The sequence below is a fragment of the Pteropus medius genome, unplaced genomic scaffold, assembly GCF_902729225.1.
Source record: "Pteropus medius unplaced genomic scaffold, Ma_sr-lr_union100, whole genome shotgun sequence".
Classification (NCBI taxonomy): domain Eukaryota; kingdom Metazoa; phylum Chordata; class Mammalia; order Chiroptera; family Pteropodidae; genus Pteropus; species Pteropus medius.
In genome coordinates this window covers 21,942,850-21,962,693 of record NW_024354500.1, presented here as the reverse complement: position 1 = coordinate 21,962,693, position 19,844 = coordinate 21,942,850, and the positions used below count along the sequence as shown (strand labels likewise).

Here is a 19,844-nt window from a genome sequence, read left to right as displayed (position 1 = left end):
AACTTTCACTAACAAATGACTGTCCTTGGGTAGGTGGCTGATTGCCTGGGGCAGAGTTTTGTGAGAGTGACTTATGACAGTTGACATGCTGGGCTTATTAATGTGCCTCACTGATATGCATGCTTCATTAGTACCTGCCAAAGGGGACTTAGCATTGCAAGTGTGGCCCTTGGCTGGTGGTCCTTGTGAAACCTGCTTTCTAGATGCCCCTCGCCTTCATCTGAGCTATGCTAACTTCAGAAGTCAAAGCCACGGGGATACTTCCCCTACCTCCAGCTACTTTTTTTTTTTTTAATTAAAAAACAAAAAACATTTTCTGCACAAAATTGAAGTATCTGTAATCTCACCATTTATGTTTGTGTCTATTCTTAAACCTTTTAATTTAGCATGGATGTTAATGTGGACCTGGCTACGGATATAGGTAGAATATAGTTACAAAGTTGTGTTTATGTTTTATATACTGTTTTATGCCTTGCTTTTTCATTTATTGGATCATAATATAGTTCCATGTCCATAGATACATTTCTACAAGTGTTGGAAGAGCTATATAGAGTTCCATCATATTTATATTTTCTACTACTGCTGAAGTGTATAATCCACTGATAAAGTATAAAATATGTTATTCCACCAAAACACACATTCTTGAGATTTCTGTGGCTCTCAGGTTACCATGCATACATTAAATTTTCTTCTGCCCTTAAGCAAGAATAGAAAAAGATATACTAATGCATTCTAAATCATCACCCTCTAATAAGTAATATCACAGCCATTGCACAGTAAGCCAAACTTTTGTAGGCAGTAGGTAATACTTCAGTAGTAAACATTAGTTTAAATTATCTAGAAATTTAATTATCTCAAGGTCAGAAATAAGAGTAATGAATCAAGGAAAGCTTGTTTTTGAATTTTTCATTATCTTGAACTTAAGGCAGTAGGCTCCAAACCTAAGACAAATTTGTAGTGCCTTCTAACTATTATCTCATCTTCTGTGTCTGAGTATGATATGTTTTATCGAATTAAATTAAAATTAAGTTTTGGAGCTCATTATGCGGTGGTCTCTGAAGAGCACACTTTCTCTTCATTACTACCTGTTTCTGGAATTGCTGACAGCCACAGTGCAAAGCTGTATCATTCATACTAGAATGATTGTCTCAAAATATGTGAAGATAACAGCATTGTCTGATTGCATCATCCAAGTTTTTCTTCCCTGCTTTTCTGACGCTTCTGCAAATATATGCATTTTACAAAGTCAAAAAAGTAATTATCACTTTAGGCCTAGGTCGATGTGATATAGAGAGAATTACTTTGAACAGGTAGTCAGGGGCACCTGAAGTGTAGGTATGGCTGGGTCATCAATCAAATTGAGAAGGTAGCTGGTTCCCACTTCTATTACCTATAAAATAAGGTGATTGAACTAAATGAGTACTGAAATCCTTCCAGGTATGATATAATAATAAGGTATAGAACTCTCTTTTGAAGACTAGAAGCTTTTTCTAACTCATTCGTTGATGACAGAATACAAGTCCTGAAAGTCTGTACTACCCAAAGTCACATTGCCAGTGAACAATATACTTTACCAAGGTTAATATATGGTATTAAGTGGCTTACTGAATTGACTTGGAGTTTCTAAAAGAGACATCCAAAGCCTCAGAACTGGGCCAGCTACTTGGGCAAGTGATACTCCTACTATAATAAAGAAGCTGCCTACAAGAGATAAAATCTCAGACTACCAAGCTGCATGAACAAAAGGAATGCCTGGCACCCTACTACTCTCATGTGCCTCGCTTCTAAATTCAAGCCTCAATGAGTACATGTTATTGGTGAAACCTAAGTCACATTTAGAAACCCTAGCTATAAGGAACTCTGGACATGTTATGTTTCAGAGTTCCAGCCTTTACAGTAGAGGGTGTCACACTAGACTGACAGTTGGATTAGATGTTGAGGGAGTCAGATGACAATCCTAAATGTTCTTAGTCTGATTGGTACCAGAAACCCATAAATAAGCCACCGCTTTATCAAAAAAAAAAATTATACATATATATATATAAATGTATATATATATAAGTACATATACTTATTTTAAATAGCAGTATATCACTGTATAAACTCTTGAAAGTGCTTATTTAATAATAACCAAATTCATATTTGGTCTATAATAATATTACCTTTTTTTGGTAATTAAATCCTGTTTTTTTTCCCTTGAAATAGAATATATGATAAATATACCCTAAAAGAATATGTGAATTGAACTATAATTTTGACCATATTTTATTCTACTTAAAATGAATTAGAGCTGCTATTGAAATGAACATATACTAGTACTTTACAGATTTCTCAAGGCTGACAATTGTTATTAATAGTATTTTGAGTTATATGCCACCATATAAATATCATTCTGCCAGTTAATCACTTTCACAGAAAATTTCTGATTTACATAGAAGTCAGAAGTTATTGATAATTGTACTCTCTGTGCCTAGCTGAGCTTAAAAGTTATTTCAGAGAGAGTATCGATAAGTGCTTAATTCTAAAAGTGGGTCCTTACCATGGAATTTATCAGCCTGTGATAAAATATTAGGTGAGTAGGAAGAATTATTCATTCATTCACTGAGCAAATGTTTATGTGTGAGGAAATAGTACAGATTTGGAATACATCAGTGAGCAAAACAAAGATTTCTGTCCCCTTGGAGAATATATTCTAACCTGGGTAGAGAGACAATTAACAAGAAACATAATACATAGCAAATTATATTATAGAAGGTAATAAATGCTATGAAAAGATAAAAAGTAGAACAAAGTGATGTGGGTGGGAATTGTAGTGGAATAGAGTAAGTATTGCCCTAATTGAGATGGGAGATTTGAGCAAGGATGAAGGAAATAAAATTTATTCTTGTGACCATCTGGAGAAAGAACATTTCAGCCAGAAGAGACAGCTGGGGGAAAAGGCATTAAGTAGGAGAGTGCCAAGCTTTCCCAAGGAAAAGCAAGGAGGCTAATATTGCTGGAATGCAGTGAGGGTGGGGTGCGGTGGGGAGATTAATAGGAGGTAGGTTGGAGAGCTCTGAAGGGCATGTCATATAGGGCCTTATAGGGACTATATGGACTATGATGTGGCACTGAGGAAATGAGTCATGTCAGGGTTTTGAGCAGAAGAATGACATAAACATTTTAAAAAGACTTTGTGATAGCAACTATGTTAACAGGCTGTAAAATGAGCATAAGCAGGGAGCTCAAAAATGAGTCTTGCTTGCAGTGATCTGGGGGAGAGGTGATGGGATCTCTCTCAGGATGGTACCTGCAGAGGTAATAAGAAGAGGTCATGTTCAGGATATAGACGGGGAAGTGAGATGAAATGTGCCTCTATTTTTCTCGAATATCCTCTTGCGTTTAAGAAGGAATAATAATTACATGGAAGATAAGAGTTTTTCCTGAAGTTATGGTAGACTTTTAAAACACAGTAATAACAATGACTGCTTAGCAACTATCAGGTTGATGATGCTGCTATTTATGTGATTCAGTAAAAAGAATGGCTGTTTGAATTTAATATTTTTTACTTCACTTGGTTATAGAAAGAACAGAGAGGTGTATTTTTTACTACAAAATAGAAAAAAAGTTCCAATGTGAATTTGCTTCTCTAAGTGTATGTAGTTATCTTTTTACATCTGTTTAAATTTGGTATGGAGTCTTTAGGTTTGTTTTGCTTTTGTACAAGTAAGTTATAACACCTATTGAGTTTTACAGAAGTCTGTAGCTAAGTTAAAAATATGGGGAGATGTAGTTTTAGAACATCTTTTTCCAGGAAAAATCATTATTTTTTTGTTTTATTACAGGAAAAAAATATTTGAGCTATTTGCTAAGACCAAGTCTATGTGGTGGCAAAGCAATGATTTAAGGTTTAAAAGACTTGTTATATGGCATGAGTTTTTATACTCAAGGTCACTAACTTTTTTTGTTGTGTTTAAGACATTATCAAGGCAATGTTTTAGGGAGAAAAAAATGAAATCCGTTTGGTTCTGCTATACTAAGTTCCAGACAAAAGTTTCACCTAATAATTTGTCATGCTAATCTTCACTATTCCATGTTTCCAATTGAGGAGCTATTATAGTCTACATAGAAATGAGTAAGTTTTCAGAATATGGCCCAAGATCATTGGGATGGGAAATTACAAATTAACTATTTTGTATTTTTGTATATTCAGTAGAGAATGAATGCAATATATAGAATTAAATAATAGAGTTTAAAAGGCTTCTTTATATAAAGACAGCTTAAGTCAATCCTCATTCTTCCTGTTTTGAAACTTTTACTTCTTGCCTCTGAAATTCTCTAATAATATTCCTGCAGATTGTTCAACAAATTCATTCAGCAAAAATTTGTTGAGCATCCACTGTGTGTCTGGCATATTTGTGGATGCTTTGGATATAACATTCAACTAAATAAACAGACATCTGCACTCTCCTGTAAGCTATATTCCAGTGGATAGAGGCAGGTAAATAAGATCAGCACATCAAATAATATGCTACACATGCTACATAAAACAGGAGAGAAGGATATAAATAATAGGGAGGTGAGGAAAAGACAGTTTTACATAGAGGCCTAGAGAAGAAATCACTGATAAGATGCATTTGAGTGTAGACTTCATGGATGTGAGGGAGTGAACCATGTAGATATTTGGGGCGAAAGTTATCGAAAGAGGAACTGCAAAGGATGAAGTTGGAATACATTGGGAGTGGAAGGTCGCCAATATGACCGGAGAGCAGTGATAGAGATTTAAGAGATGAGGACAACAAAATGCAAAATATGGAGTCTTGTGTGCCTTTGTAAGGACTGAATTACTTGGAGTGAAATAGAAACCATTGGAGAGTTTTCGCAGAGAGCTCAAATGATCTCTATTCCATCCAAAGATCTATTCCTTTTGTATTTTCATTTGATTGAGAACCTACCTAGAAATAAACTTCTAGAATTAAATCATCTTTCCTATAAACTTTGGAGTCACTATTGACCCCAGCTGTGCAGCATTGCATGTGACTCTTGATTTTTGTTCTTTTGTAGATGAAATTTTCAACTCTTTTAAAGGGTTTAATGTTTCTCATTATCTCTATATTTTATGTAAAGTTTGTGTCCAGGTAGGTGCTATATCTCTTTTTTCCAAAGTTGTTCTCATATAGCTAAAGATTCTGATCTTTCAAGTCAATGAAAATGTCTTCTATTTCTACAGTTATTGTCTCTTTGTCTCATTTTCTAACATTCCTATAAGGTAGATAATGGACTTTCTGCAGGTTCCCATGTTCATTAACCTTTCTGTCTATAATTTCCACTTTTCTACTCTACAAGTTGTAGAGTTAGAATTCTGTATTTGCCACTTACACTGTGACTTTTGGCTAGTTAATATCTGTGTTGTCTGATTCTGCAGCTATAAAATGAGGATAATAATAATGCCAATATTATAGGAGAGTTGTATGAGTAAATGAATTCATAAAGAATGATAATATTAGCTATTTATCTTCCAGATTACTAATTCAGTGTTCAGTATCTTCATTCTATTATTGAGCAGTTATTTTGATTTTTTTTTAATTTAAGGAAATTATCGTTTTAATTTTCAAGGATGTTTTCTCACTTTTTGACTCATTCTATATAGCTGCCTATTCTGTTTTCCATGTCTGCAATATGCTATCAAATCTCCTTGAGAAAAACAATTTTAAAAAATGAGTTATTTTCTTCCCCAAATTAATTATTTCTATTTCCTCTAGAGTCTGCCTTTCTACTTCCTGATATTTTTTTGTCATTGGATTTCTTCAAATGCCTTGAGATGCTCAGTTGTCAGTCTATATTAATGGATAAAATGTGGGGTTTTTTTGTTTTGTTTTGTTTTGTTTTGTTTGTAGATAGCTGAGATGGGGGGAACCTATGTATAGTGCAAGTCTTTTTCTCCTCCAGATCCCCTCTTTGGGTGGGTGGGACGATTCACTGCAGGGGCTGCATCACTGGACAGAGGGGTAGACATGCACGCTTTCTTTGAGGGAAGAAGCAAGCAGACCAGAGAGTTGCCAACTTAATGGCCATCTTGGGCGCTGCTGTCTTTCCTTGTGTGTGTCCTTTTCCATGTCATTTGCAGAAGTCCAGATTCCCCTGAGCCTCCACTCAGATGCTTCCAAATCCATACCAGGAGCCTTACCTAGACAGATCAAGCAGTTCCTTTGGGAACTTCTCAGGCTTTAACTTTTTACTCTATCTAACGAGAAAGAGGGCACCTGAGTAGTCCAATAATCCTTTAATTTCTTTAACGACTCTAAAAATTCTCCAGTGCTGCTTTAAAAACAATGCTTACCTCTCGCTTTAAAGGCCAAGTGTTCTAATTTTTCTTTCAGTCTAATCCCATCTTCATTCATGTTCTCAAAATTTACTGGCCTTTGGGACTTAAGAATATATTTTATGTCATTTCAACAAATTGGGGAGCAGCAATGGGACAAAGATACTTGTGCTCTGTCTCACGCACGTTTTGGGCCCAAGTCTTTCAATTTGTACTCCCTGCGCTTTTTGCCCTAGCTACTGTTTCAGAATATGGACTAGGAGTGGTTGAGGTCAAGGCCTAACATATTATTTGTACAAAAGGGGTGCATATTATCAAGAAATTCCCTCCCACCTCTTCCTTTAGAGTTTGATTCTTTCAACTCTAACATGTGTGTGCTAGATAACTATAGTGGGATCTCTGAGCTGAGAACAATAGAGGTTAAACTTTTCAGCTCCTAATTAAAGAACCTTATTTCCCTCAGTCCAGACTCTCTTCTTCCCTAGTTGAACATGAGACAATACATTTGCTGGAGTCTGCTACCAGGGAGATATAAGAGTATAGGAAAGTAACATTGGGCTGGAGGCTGAAGAGAGAAAAGGAACTTTTGAGAACAGTATTTGGGAAGTAAAAGTGACATAAGTTTGTCTTCTCTGTTTCCACTCATGGAGACATGTTGGACATGCCTCCCTACCACATTTCAGGATTTCAATTTACAAAGAAGATTAGCATCCAGTTCCCTGGATGGAACTTACCTGGCTGTCATCCTCTCGTAAAACCATGCAAGAGCTGTAGAGAGATTAGAGAGTGATGAAATAAATTAGAAAAGGTCAAAAATCACCCTTCAGTTTCCTACAAAGTCAAAATGAACGTGATGGTCATCCAAGTCTGAATCATGGTCATCCAAGTCTAAACTTTAAAATTCCAAAACTCCCAAGGAAAGTATCTCGGATTCCCAGATGCTGCCCAGTGAAGCAAAGGGCCCCGTAAAGGCAAGGGAATAGATTGCCCATTGGAAATGGACATTTTCCAGACGGATGCTTGAAGACTAGAGATAGGGACTTAGCTGGATACCCCAAAACCATCCATCAGACTACCTAATAGAAGCTAGATGTACTCATTGGGCTAGATGTGCTCATTGGACAGATGAAGATCCACCAACAGATAAAACCAGACTTACAGCCTATCACCAATTTGTTCACATAACCAAGCTCCCTTTGTACAGGTATGCTTGACCTGTTCTGAGACTGATTTTAATCAGTTTCAAGCATAGAAGGAAAGGGAGTTTAGAAAGAGGGTTAAAGAGATAAGATATCATGGAAATGTTTGAATATGATTATATTCACCCAAAGGACATTAATTAAGTTTTAATCTCAAAGTTATTGAGAAAACTAGAACTGGAGTGCATTTATAAGACTGAAATGAATTTCATTTCCCACTAAAAATCACTACTGACTGATTGAGATTGGAACCATGTCAAAGTAAATTAAGAACAATTCTAAAATACATAAAGGAGTTTCATGTTCACCCAGCTCAGTGTTGACTGTATAATTTTGAACATACAATAATGTATGTTACAGTGGGGTGCTTAACAAATGTCATCTAATAAAAATACCTAATTTATCATTAATTAAATAGTAATATGTTTCAGTGCTAAGATAAAATATTCAAATGTGTCTCTTAGATTGGATTTAGACACTGTCATAGAATTTCATTATGTTCTAGCTATCCCTAAGGCCCAAATACAGTTTTCATACGAACTGTTCAAAAGTCACTCTAGTACACCCAAAACCATTTGCCTCGTACCTTGAAAAACTGTAAAAGGGGTTAGAAACATATTTCTTTTCCCTTTCTCAATCCTAATAATTGAAGCCCAGAAGTGGTATTAAAACATTCGTTACAAAGCCCACTGAGATGCATTTTACTTATTACAGTAGTCTCCCCACTTCTCCCTAAGGGATACATTCCAAGACCCCCAGTGAAGGCTTGTTTTCTCTATACATACATACCTATGATAAAGTTTAATCTATAAATTAGGCACAGTAGGAGAATAAGAACAATAACTAAGAACAAAATAGAACAAATATAGTCATGTGCTACTTAATGAAGGGCATATATTCTGAGAAATGCATCATCAGGTGATTTCACGGTTCAGATCATGGCTGATCTCAGATAAGTGAAACCACAGAGCGAAACTGGATAAGGCAGGGACTACTGTATTATTTTTATTTAGACTTCTGCAACAGATTCTGTCTTAACATAATTTAGGCAATCAGTAAATATTAATTGATTCAGCAATAGAGGGAAAAGAATATCTCAATATGTATGGGATTATTTCCTGCTTGACATCCTTGTATTAATCACTACATACATGATTGTATATGGGTTGAGTGACGAATATGAAACAAATCAAACTTTATATTTCTTGACTTTGTATTTGAGTATTTGTCATTGAAGATGGTATTCCTAAATTGTAATTTCCAAACTGGATTTTTCACCATCTGTTGTTTGAAAAAAGAACTACATAGCACTCTATGCAAATCTTTGGTTCAAAATTACATGGTTTTCTCTTTCATGACAGTTTCTGAGCTTTGTTCAGTCTCTTTATGTCTATTTCTGATCTCTGACTCCTATTTAAATTGATCCTGTACAAGTCAGTCTGACCCAAAAACTACACAAAGTTGTTTTCGATGTTTGAAGCTTTAATATCAGATAATATATAAATCTGCCATAAAAAAATTGCCTTGCACTTTGTCTTCCACAGATAGTAACTACTGACTTCATAGTCATGTTTAAGTTTTGGTATGCTTTGTGGCTTAAAAAATACTAAGAAAAAAAAACATTTTTTTAAACCACATAGTGTTTTTCTTTTGGAAATTAAATACTGATACCTACTCCTAAACATATTTTTATAATTTTTATTTTCTTTTGTATCCTAAAGAAAAGAGCTGCTGTTATAAATTCTAATCACATATGTGTGGTTCACTGTTTTCTCATTCTTAAATCTGGGTGGGGTCTGCCATATTGGAAAAATTTCTCTAGCATCTTAAGATATATGCAGACAGTGTGACCCTTTCTATAACCCCAAGTGAAGGTGTGATGGTCTGCTTATTTCTAGTTTGAAACTGCAAATTTAGCTTCTAACCTAGTTTCTATTCAATCACTGAATAACTTGGGACATATTATTTAGCCTGTCTTACTTTTCTCTGCTATAAAATAAGTCTATAATAACCACTCAAAGTGTATTAAGTTTAATGTATAAAAAACAACTGTGATATTCAAAAAACTACAACTTTCTTCCTTCCTCTTTTTGCACTACAGAAATCCAGTTTTATTTCAGAATAGATAAACCTCTTATTTAGGTGTGATTTCTTTTCCAAAAATTCTTGATACTGAGAACACCTTGGTACCAGCTTTTCCTAACATCTAAATATTAATAGTTTGCTACATGAGTGCTCCAGTGCCTGGGAATATGTGCGAGCCAAGGGCCCACAGAGCAAAGCTATAGCCAAGATAATAGTATTCCTTCTGGCTTGTCATTTGGACACAAAGGCCTTTGAATATCTTCTTCACACCCACCCCCTAGAGATACTAGAGCTATTTACCTGTAGAGAAAGGAAATCAAATGCTAGGCGTCAGCATAATGTGTTCACATATAGACAAATTCTCCATTTTTAAAAATCCACTTTATTTCCAGTGAGAAATTGCAGATTGGATACAGCCTATCTATGAAAGGTGCAAGCTGACTATGAACTGTCTGTGCTCATTATCAGTATTTAAGACATGTCTACTTATTCTTCCTGTCATCTGTCTATTCATAAAAAAACTACTAAGAGCGCTCCCTTTATTTGAAAGTCAAATGTATTTCCGTATCTTTGCCGCATCAATTTTACTTAAAGACTTAATTCCCCAAAGCTAAAATGACAAAATCTACAGCTTAGAGTCATTTATTAAAATTAAATGAAGAGAGCTGTTATGGGATCCATGCTCCGTAGGTTAAAGACGATTATTTATTCTGCAAGAATACTACTAGTTTAAAATGTTTTTTCTTTGCCTTTAATATGTAGTAAATGTAATACTATATATTAAATACATAGAATTTCTTCTGAAGTCTTTTTTTTTTTTGCCACTTGGTGACTCAGAAAATAGATATAAACCCACCCCAACCCCAAGGGAAAAAGATCCAGGAATCGTTGATTTGGACCTGGAGCCAAGCAATCTATTTTTAGTAGTTTCTAAACAAGCCACACAATAAAAGTATAAATAGAATGGTGCTTTCTCCTCACATCATTTTTCAATGTTAGACACTGTTTAAATTATTTCAGACTATCTTCAAGGAACTTAGTTACTCCAGTTTGGGGTCCTTCCTATCCCAATTTCACTTAATTACAATTTGGAGCTTCTTATACCTTTATAATACCTGATTCATAAAAAATTTGAGGATCAACTTGAGAAATCTTCCTGCTCCAAGTTGTTGAATTTGCAATCAGTAGACTCCTGTGGAATTAAATAAGCTCCTGTGGGACCTCATCTAAGTCTTCCCCACCCTCAACTTTATTGAGATATAATTGACATATAACATTGTGTAAGTTTCAGATGTACAGCTTGTTTTGATACACATATATTGCAATACAATTACGGCGGTACCATTAGCTATCACCTCCATCATGTGTCATAATTACCATTTCATTTTTTGTGGTGAGAACATTGAAGCTCTAATCTCTTAGGTACTTTGAAGTATATAGTACAGTATTGCTACCTATAATTACCAAACTGTATATAGATCCTCTGACCCTACTCATCTGCTAAGTGAAGTTTTACTCTTTGATGAATATCACATTTTCCCCAACCCCTAGCCCCTGGTAACCACCATTCTCTTTCTATGAGTTTGGCTTTCTTAAATTCCACGTATAAGTAATATGTAGTATTTGTCTTTTTATTTCTTTTTTTCTGACTTATTTCACTTAGCATTATGTACTCAAGGATCATCTATGTTATCACCAATGGCAAGATTTTCTTTCTCATGGCTGAATAATATTCCATATATTCCAGTATATACCACACGTTGTTTGTTTGTTTGTTTGTTTGTTTTATCAGTTCTTCTGTTGATGGACACTTAGATTGTTTCCATATCTTGGCTATTGTGAATAATTCTGCAACAAACATGGGAGATCAGTTCTTTTCAGGTTATAAATCTTTTTCCATGTGGTGCTCATTTCAGTCATGCTCATTTCATTCAGTCTCTTAGGGTAGGTGATTACCTTCCTGGAATGCCACTAGATTCTAAATTTTCTATGAACATGGAACCATGTTCGAATCTTCTATGTGCTTAGAGATTAACCCATTTCCTTGAGCATATAATAATAGATAGCACTTATAAAATGCTGAATGTATATGAAGCACTCTTCTATACTCTTTACATATGTTAATTCATTTAAGCTTCACAATTTAATTCCTTTTATAGTTGAATTAGTCTGAAGTTAATCTAAATTGCAAGTGATTTGGCTAAACCCATACAACTAGTATGTGAGGTAGAAAAAAATTGAGCCCAAGCAGTTCTTAAGTCCTACCTTATACAATTGACCCTTGAACAACATGATTTTGAACTTCACGAGTCCACTTTTATGTGCATTTTTAAAATATACTATAAATGTATTTAATTTTTTAAATAACATTTTCTTTTCTCTAGTTTATTTTATTGTAAGAATACAGTATATAACATACAAACATGTTAATTGACTGTTTACATTATCAGTAAGGCTTCTTGTCAACAATAGGCTATTAGTAATTAGGTTTTGGGTTGTAAAAATGTATACATGGATTTTCCACTGCATGGGGAGTTGGCATACTAACACCACATTGTTCAAAGATCACCTGTACTGTCTTCCAGTGGAGGATATGAATTCAGTGCATGTGTGTGGAATTACACACACTCCTGTGGAAACTAATACGACTTTAAAAACTTGTAGATGATGCATATGGGATATAAACCAAAAAAGTGAAAGAGAAAGAGGTGGAATAAGCAAGTTGGAGAGTAGCACCAAAGAAAGAATAGGGAATAAGAAACGTTGAAGAAAGAAATTAGCCTGTGAAAGAGTTCACTATAAAAATAGAACAGAATTAAAAGAGCCTGCTTGAAAAATAGGAACATTGGAAGATGAGAGTATGCAATAGAAAAAGTCTGAGAAAACATTAATGATGGGCTGGGAAGAGTATCACAAATTAAAAATATAAACTAAAAATGTTTTATTCTTAAATAGTTTATTTAAGTTTTATTTTTACATACTTAGTTGCTGTTAGATTATTGCTTCCCAGGTTATATTCACTTTAATCTCTCAGCCTCCCAATCTTGGTCCCATGTAAATCAATATCAGATACCAGATCAGGTCAGATGCTAGGAAAATCATTTCACTGAACTATAGCTGTTGATGGCTTTTCACTATTCACTCAGTCTTTATATTGTACAAAATCTGGAAAAAAAAAAAAAAAAGATGTACGCTTAGGATTCTTTTCAGTGCAGAAACATACTATCAATCCTTGCCGTGAATGCCTTTCCTAGACTCTGTCTCATTACCAGTTTTCCCTTCCAGTAAATAATCTACTCTCATTATTGGTAATCAGTTTTGTAGAGACTGGTTGGTTAGAAAGATGATGGTAAAGTCCTAGTTTTCATTCTTGTCATGCATTGTGTTGGCTACCTTAACATGCCCAATTTGCAACTCATTTTCACCCAAAACACATTCACATTTGTCCTCTTATATGCCCCTATATTACTCATTGACACTAATATCCTTTCAAGGAGAAAGGGTGTTCTTCTGAATTGAGTAAAGTACTTTTGGAAGTGGTTTCGTCCCCTAGGCTTCTTTTTCTCCCTGTTTCTTTCTTTTGGATTATTTGAGATGTTTTAGAAGTTATACATTCTGTTTCATTTCTTTTAAAGGTTAGCCATTATTTTTAAATTGTAAACTTGATTTAACAAGGTCTAATGTGGATCAGTACCTCAGCTCTTTTCCTGAACAATACAAAGATTTGGAACTCTTTAACCCTTGTCATCATGCTCTCCTGACTTATTATTGTCTTCCAGATTTTTATATCTACCTAGCATTTATACTTCCCACATTTTATCATTGTTGTTTTTGTTTTAAAGGTCTGTGTTTATTAAATTTTACCTGCATGTGATTAGCAAATCCTTTGCTCATTATTTCTTTCACCCTTTCCTATTGTATGTTTTTTTCTGCTTAAAATAATCCTTTAGTAGTTTTTCCACCTAGCTAATTCTACTAGAGATCTCTCTGTTTTTGAGCACATTTTTATTCTTTGTTCACTATTAAATGATATAAGACATAGTGTTTTTGCTGTTTCCCCAATTTTTATTAAATTTTTTTATGAGAATAAAATCCACAGATGAGAATTAAGAACCATTAAAATAAATTTATGTTCTGAAAAGAAGCCATGAATTTCAAGTGTCAGAAGATAGCCATTAATTATTTCAAGATTAAAACCTAATATAAAGTAGCTCAAAATTAGAAGAAAGAAGAGTGTTTAACTCAATAGCCTTTTAGTATAAGACATTTAATTAGAAATCATGAAATTATCATGGCGGTCAAACAGTAGAGCACTGAAAGCTAATACTGGAAATTATCTTTAAAACAGTGGAGACATGACACTGAAAATTCTCATTATTTTTAACACCAAATGGTATTGAAGAAAGTAGCTTTAAGTTTGAATACAAGCTCTGTGTATTCAAACAAGTATAGTTTCCATGCATGTCTTCACAATTCAAGCACAAGTACTTAAATGAGACCGTTTAAAAAATGTCACTCATGCACGTACTGTAAATAAACATTTTCCTGACAAGCCATTCACTCCAATCTCTCTTCCTTCACTGTCACCATTTATGCTCTCTACTCTTCTCTACCAATTCAACCCTTACCTTTCACTAAAGGGCTCAGATCAAGTGTCATCTTTTCCTGAAAGCTTTTCCTCATCACCATAACTTCCTACAATTTTTAGAGCACTGATTATTTATTTTGGTAACTACATTGTTGCCAGATAACTTTCCATGTCTTATTTTGCCAATTGAACCGTGAAAACATATTCAAGATTAGGGACTGTTTCTTTGGCTTCTCTGTAACTACCATGGAACTTCATGTGCTGTGCTGAACATCTGATTCATATTGTATTTCTTAGTACAATAGTAAAAAAAAAAATCTACCCAGTTTGGAAAGAGGAGGACAGGAGGATACAAGTAAATCAAAAGGACAGTTTCTGCCCTTGTGAACCTACTAAGGTAAGGGGAAATATATACATACATACCGAAAATAATTGGAGGACAATTTTAAGATTAAACATAAACAAGTGGACATTAAGGAAATGTAAGTTTTAAACAAGCTAGGTTTTAAAATAATTTGAAGAGTAACATCTCCATAGAATACATTTAGTCAGAGAATGTTGACATCATAGATTTTAATGTGTATGTTTTCTAAATGTAAACTTCACCTTTGGCATGAAGTAATCCTTATTAATAGTGTTGTTTTTGTTTTCTGGAAAGATCATCTATCTTCACAGTATTTTCTGAGGGGTGAAAATTTCAATACATAGAGAATTTCATCTAAGAAGAACCCTGAGATCCCAAGAGACCTGGAGGACCAAATTCCAAACAGAGCTGATTATCCTAAATAGTGACCTTTGTTGTTCATTATAGACTTGTTTTCTTCCAGAAGTAGCTTAACAGATGCAAGTACTATTCAGCAAAAATCACAACTATATTTTATTTGGTAAGAAATTTGAGGCATTATAGCAGGCCTCAGTAAGTAAAGTATTTTCAGATTTTTACCTGCTTACATTGATTTCAATACAGTCCATTAAAATGTCCTCTCTAAGATAAGGTAATGCCAACAAGAATGTAGTTATCTTTTTCTAAAAAAAAAGTTCTTAATTGAACAGAATAAAGTACTGTCATATTAAGAAAGGAGGATAGCCATATATAAATTAATTTCTACGTATAAATATTGTAACTACAGACCACAGCATTTATACTTTTTATGTCATTATTTAAAAAAAAAAATTGGCTCAAAAAAATCAAGTTAAAACATATTAATTACTAGGAATTTGCAGCCTCTTGTGTCTCAATGATACCAAAGGACCAATTTTGACTCTGACTTGGAAAATTCAGCAACTCTTATTTTTTGACTTATGAGAATCAGAAATCTGCCTGAGGATAAAAAGGCCCATAATAACCAGAAAAAAGAGACTGCGGGGACAATTAAAAGAAGAAAAAATGCCAAGTGTTGAATTTGGGAAAGTCATAACAAGTTAGTCTGAGGCAATAAACAGAATGTAAAACATAAAATGTTCCCTCTACAAGAGATTCCTTGTGTAATTGAAATGAAATACATGGAAATGATTTAGTCATCATTGAGGAAGGAGAAAAATCACAGGGACCGAAATTAAATAATAACTTGCAATATTTCTTTCTTAGCATATTCTTTAATGAAAAAGTTTCAGAAATATACTCTTAGTTAACATGAATATACATACATAGGTATGTACATATATATATTTAAATTTGTATATATACATATATGTGTGAGTATATACAAATATATATTGTTATAAATAAGGTACGAGCTACTGGGGCTAGCAAAAAATAGAACACAAAGTGTATCATCCTGAGTAAAATGTTGATTTTCCTTTCCCATCTTCTATAAGTAACACTGATATCATAAAATAATTTCTGGGAAAAAAGTTATCGATGATGATAACCTCAAAAAACTTAGGACTATATACCGAATATCTGTTTATCTCTATGGATGTATTACTTGTGAATAAGTCCTCCTTTATGTGTTGGTCAGCCCATACTAAATGCTACAAATGCTTTCAGCTACAGAAATATACATCCTACTATATCGAAAAGTAATTACTTTTGTTTATATTAAACTTCTTGTCTACTTTTATAGGTCTATAAATTTGGAATTCCACGAAAATTCATTTCCTTCTAAAAATCCCCTTCATGATATTTCTTTTGGTTATTCTCTGCCTGCTATTATTTTTCTTTTCTATCTTCAAAATGAAAAATTTTTCTTAGAACATTAACCTTTGTCTTTGATTACTTTAGTTCTTCTTTGAACCATCTTCATTTCCTTTAGTAACCAGACCATACATATTTAGAACCCAGAATTTCAGACAATAGCCTGTGTTGTTTATATGTAGATCTAGAGGAGAACGCTTCTGTTTTTACTTGAATATTGCTCAGCTCTTTGTGGCGCTTTCTAGTTGTATAAACATATCTGCTATAAATACATAATATCCTTTTTAGGACCAATGATTTCATTGAGGAAAGAACAGATTTCAATACCTCACTGTTAATTTCCTTCTTTTTAAAAATAATATATATTTCTGGTAAAAAATCTTTTCTCTCCCCACCCCACCAATGTAGTAGTGTTTCTTTTTTTGTAATGTCTTTTTGAACCTCAATGTGAAATTAAAAATAGATGGCCCATGTAGTCCCTTATAACTCCTGCTTTGTGAGTGTAGAATCTCAATGCAAAAGTTCATAAATGTCTAAAGTCTTTTCTTCTTTTCTCTACACAGACTATTTTCCTCTCAAACAACTACATAACCCTTTGCCCAGTAAGATACACTCCCTGTGGTTAGTTGATTGAGTTTGTTATGGTAACTTAAACACACACACACACATATCAGTGGCTTAAAACATAAATTTCTCAAATTATGGTGTTCACTATATTAGTTACAGTATGCTAGTTGCTCTAAGAAATAGGTCCTGAATTTGCAAAAGCTCAAACACAATAGATATATTCCTCTTCCTTGTGTTAACAGAAAAAATAGGTGAAGAGGTCGCCTAGATAGCCTTTCTTTAAGCTGTCATTCAACAACTCAGCTCATTCAACATATATTTTCATCTTCAACACATCTTCGGAGGTTGCTTTGGGCTCAGGTCCAGTGAGGCACCAGAAAATAGAGAATAAGGTAGAAGAGCAAGTATGGGAGATATTAATGAGCCAGGCCTAGAAGTGGCACCTATCACTTCCATGCACATTCAATTGGCTAACTACAGGGAAGAAGCCCAGAATACATATATGGTGTACCATGTTCCCCAAAAGAAGAAGAAAGCTTTGTGGAGGAAACCAGGCAGTGTCTGTCATATCTACTTAGCAATATTGTTCCAGAATCAGGAAAGGTGTAGTAAGAAGGTACTAGCAACAGACAGTTTATGGTCAACTGTTTCAAGGTCTTTGGTGTGCCTGAAATATATTCAGCTGCAAATTTCTAGAGTTGTTTTGGGACTCAAGCATAGCTCTGTAATGGTTCTGACATGGTACCATCATTTTATTATCACAGGTTACCGATAAAATTATTCAGTGGCAGCCAGTCTTAAGTGTTCACAACATAAATATGCCAAAATGACAGTGAGATTTCAAACAAACTTTAATGACTCCCAAACTCCACATACCCATTAACAAGTTATTTAATTCCTTCACATGTTCTTTTCTTGGAAAAGGAGGCTGGCTCAGTGACAGCTTCTTCGGTGGTTAAAATGAGTTAGACACAATGAATTTTTTTAATGGCGGTTACTTTTTTTCTTATTGAATTTCAAATTAATGAGATTTATAATAAGTTTATAAAATGCCAAGTTAATGAATTATAATGAGAAATAAGAATGTCCTATTGTAAAGCTGGCATTTAGACTAAAAGAAAGAGCTATATGATGAAATTCAAATCATAATTCAAGTGACTAAGGAAAACAAAGGTTATAAGAGGAAAAATGGTAATGTGAGAAAAATTTCTTTATGTCCATCAGAAGACTGTAGAGGAAAATATTATTCTACTTTAAAATTAACTAGTGCATGGCTTTATTCAAAATAGCAGATCTTGTGAGTTTACTCTAAGCCCAAGAAGTTCTATTTGAAAACTAACACTGAGAAAAAATGGCTCAACATGAGATAACTGCTACTCATGTCTATGTATAGTTATGAAAGCAGTTGCCTTACCAAGTCCTGTAAGTCTGCATGTGACAACACTGGTATTGTTGGAGTTGTTCAGCCCTCTCTTGATGCCTCTTCACCTCACCCTCTCACCACTCCAGGCACCTGGTTATACCTGGCAATCCAGGCTTTCTCAAGGTAGTGCTTTCCAGGGTATGCCCTTCTAACCTGGGCCCATACTACTCACTTGTATCCAGGCATTCACTTCCCCTGCTGTAAATACTCATCTGGCCTGGTTGCAGTCCCACAAGTACTTGCTCCTGAAGACAATCAAATGCCAAAGAACGCCTGTGTTTCTCACTGGTATTAGGATGGGTTCTTCAGTGCTCTATTAGTATAAAGAGTAACTGCTGATACAAGAATATCAGGCATTCTGCACTCAGATTTTACTGTATCTTCATTGTCCCTCAAATCATGACATCTGTTGGATAAGTTTGCATTTTATGTGAAGAATTGTTTTTATTTATAACTAATGTAATGAACTCATTTACATACAAAAACATGTAGAAACATGTAGAGAAAAAGGAAACAAAGCTATCATTTTTAACTATTATGTTACCATTCACTTATTTAGATAAGTTATGTTACCTAAATTAATTCTCCAAAAAATTATTTCTTAATTTTTGTCCTTGTTTTGCAAATGAGGTTTTAAAGGTTTTAAAGCTATGTAAACTGCACAAGCACACTCAACTAGTAAGTGGGAGACAAGCTTAGAACACAGGACTGTCCAGAGCCAACACCCAGTGTGTTAACAACTAGTCTATTCTGACTTTAGATACGTATTTTTACTTTGACTAAGTAGGAAGTGAACAAATTAGAAATATTTTGTTTTGAAGGAAATTTGGGTATTATTTTATCTAAAGCAGTTCTTATACTGAGACCTATAGAAATGAAATGTCTCTATTTCAAGGTAACTTAATTGGTTAGCAGCATAGCGCAGATTAAAACTAGAGTCAATATTTCTGCCTCTATAATATGTTGCCTCCTGCACTGTGGCCTGGATGGTTTATTGAATATGCCATTTTAAAAACTGATCTCTTTCAAAACATGCCTTTTCAGTATCTGAGCATCTCAGAAAATGTGGGAAAACTCTAAGCTTAATAGCAACATTCTAATTGGCAATATTATATCATTAAGCATATGCTCTGAATTCAAGAGCCTCTAATTCCTGATCTATACAACTAGAGTAAATAGAACAATTCATGAGAATTGTAGCTGGACTCAGCCTTTCAAGAGGAACACAGAAGAAAATCAAACAAAAAATGAGGTCTTATATGATCACATCCCAGATTAGAACATGCACATATTCCCACACAGAGACGACCCACTGAGAGAGAAACTCTTAGCAGAAGCTCCCATAGACATGAGGAGACATTCACACCGAGAAACAAAATTGCTGTTCATCTGCCTTTGTTGTCATGATCCAGGGAGGTAACCAGCTTTACTCCAACTCAAGACTAATCAGTGGGTTGCCTGGGTAAGAGGATGCTGCTGACCTACTATCAGTATAGCATGTGCTCTTAGCAATCTTTTTTTTCCATCCACAGTGACTGACTTGT

The 19,844-nt window shown here is 34.3% G+C and overlaps 1 protein-coding gene across 7 annotated transcripts in view; it reads left to right on the top strand.

The window, feature by feature from the left end:
* ADGRB3 (adhesion G protein-coupled receptor B3) overlaps nt 1-19,844 on the top strand; it is a 654,835-nt gene that overhangs the window by 426,342 nt on the left and 208,649 nt on the right. The gene's annotated exons all lie outside the window — the stretch shown is intronic.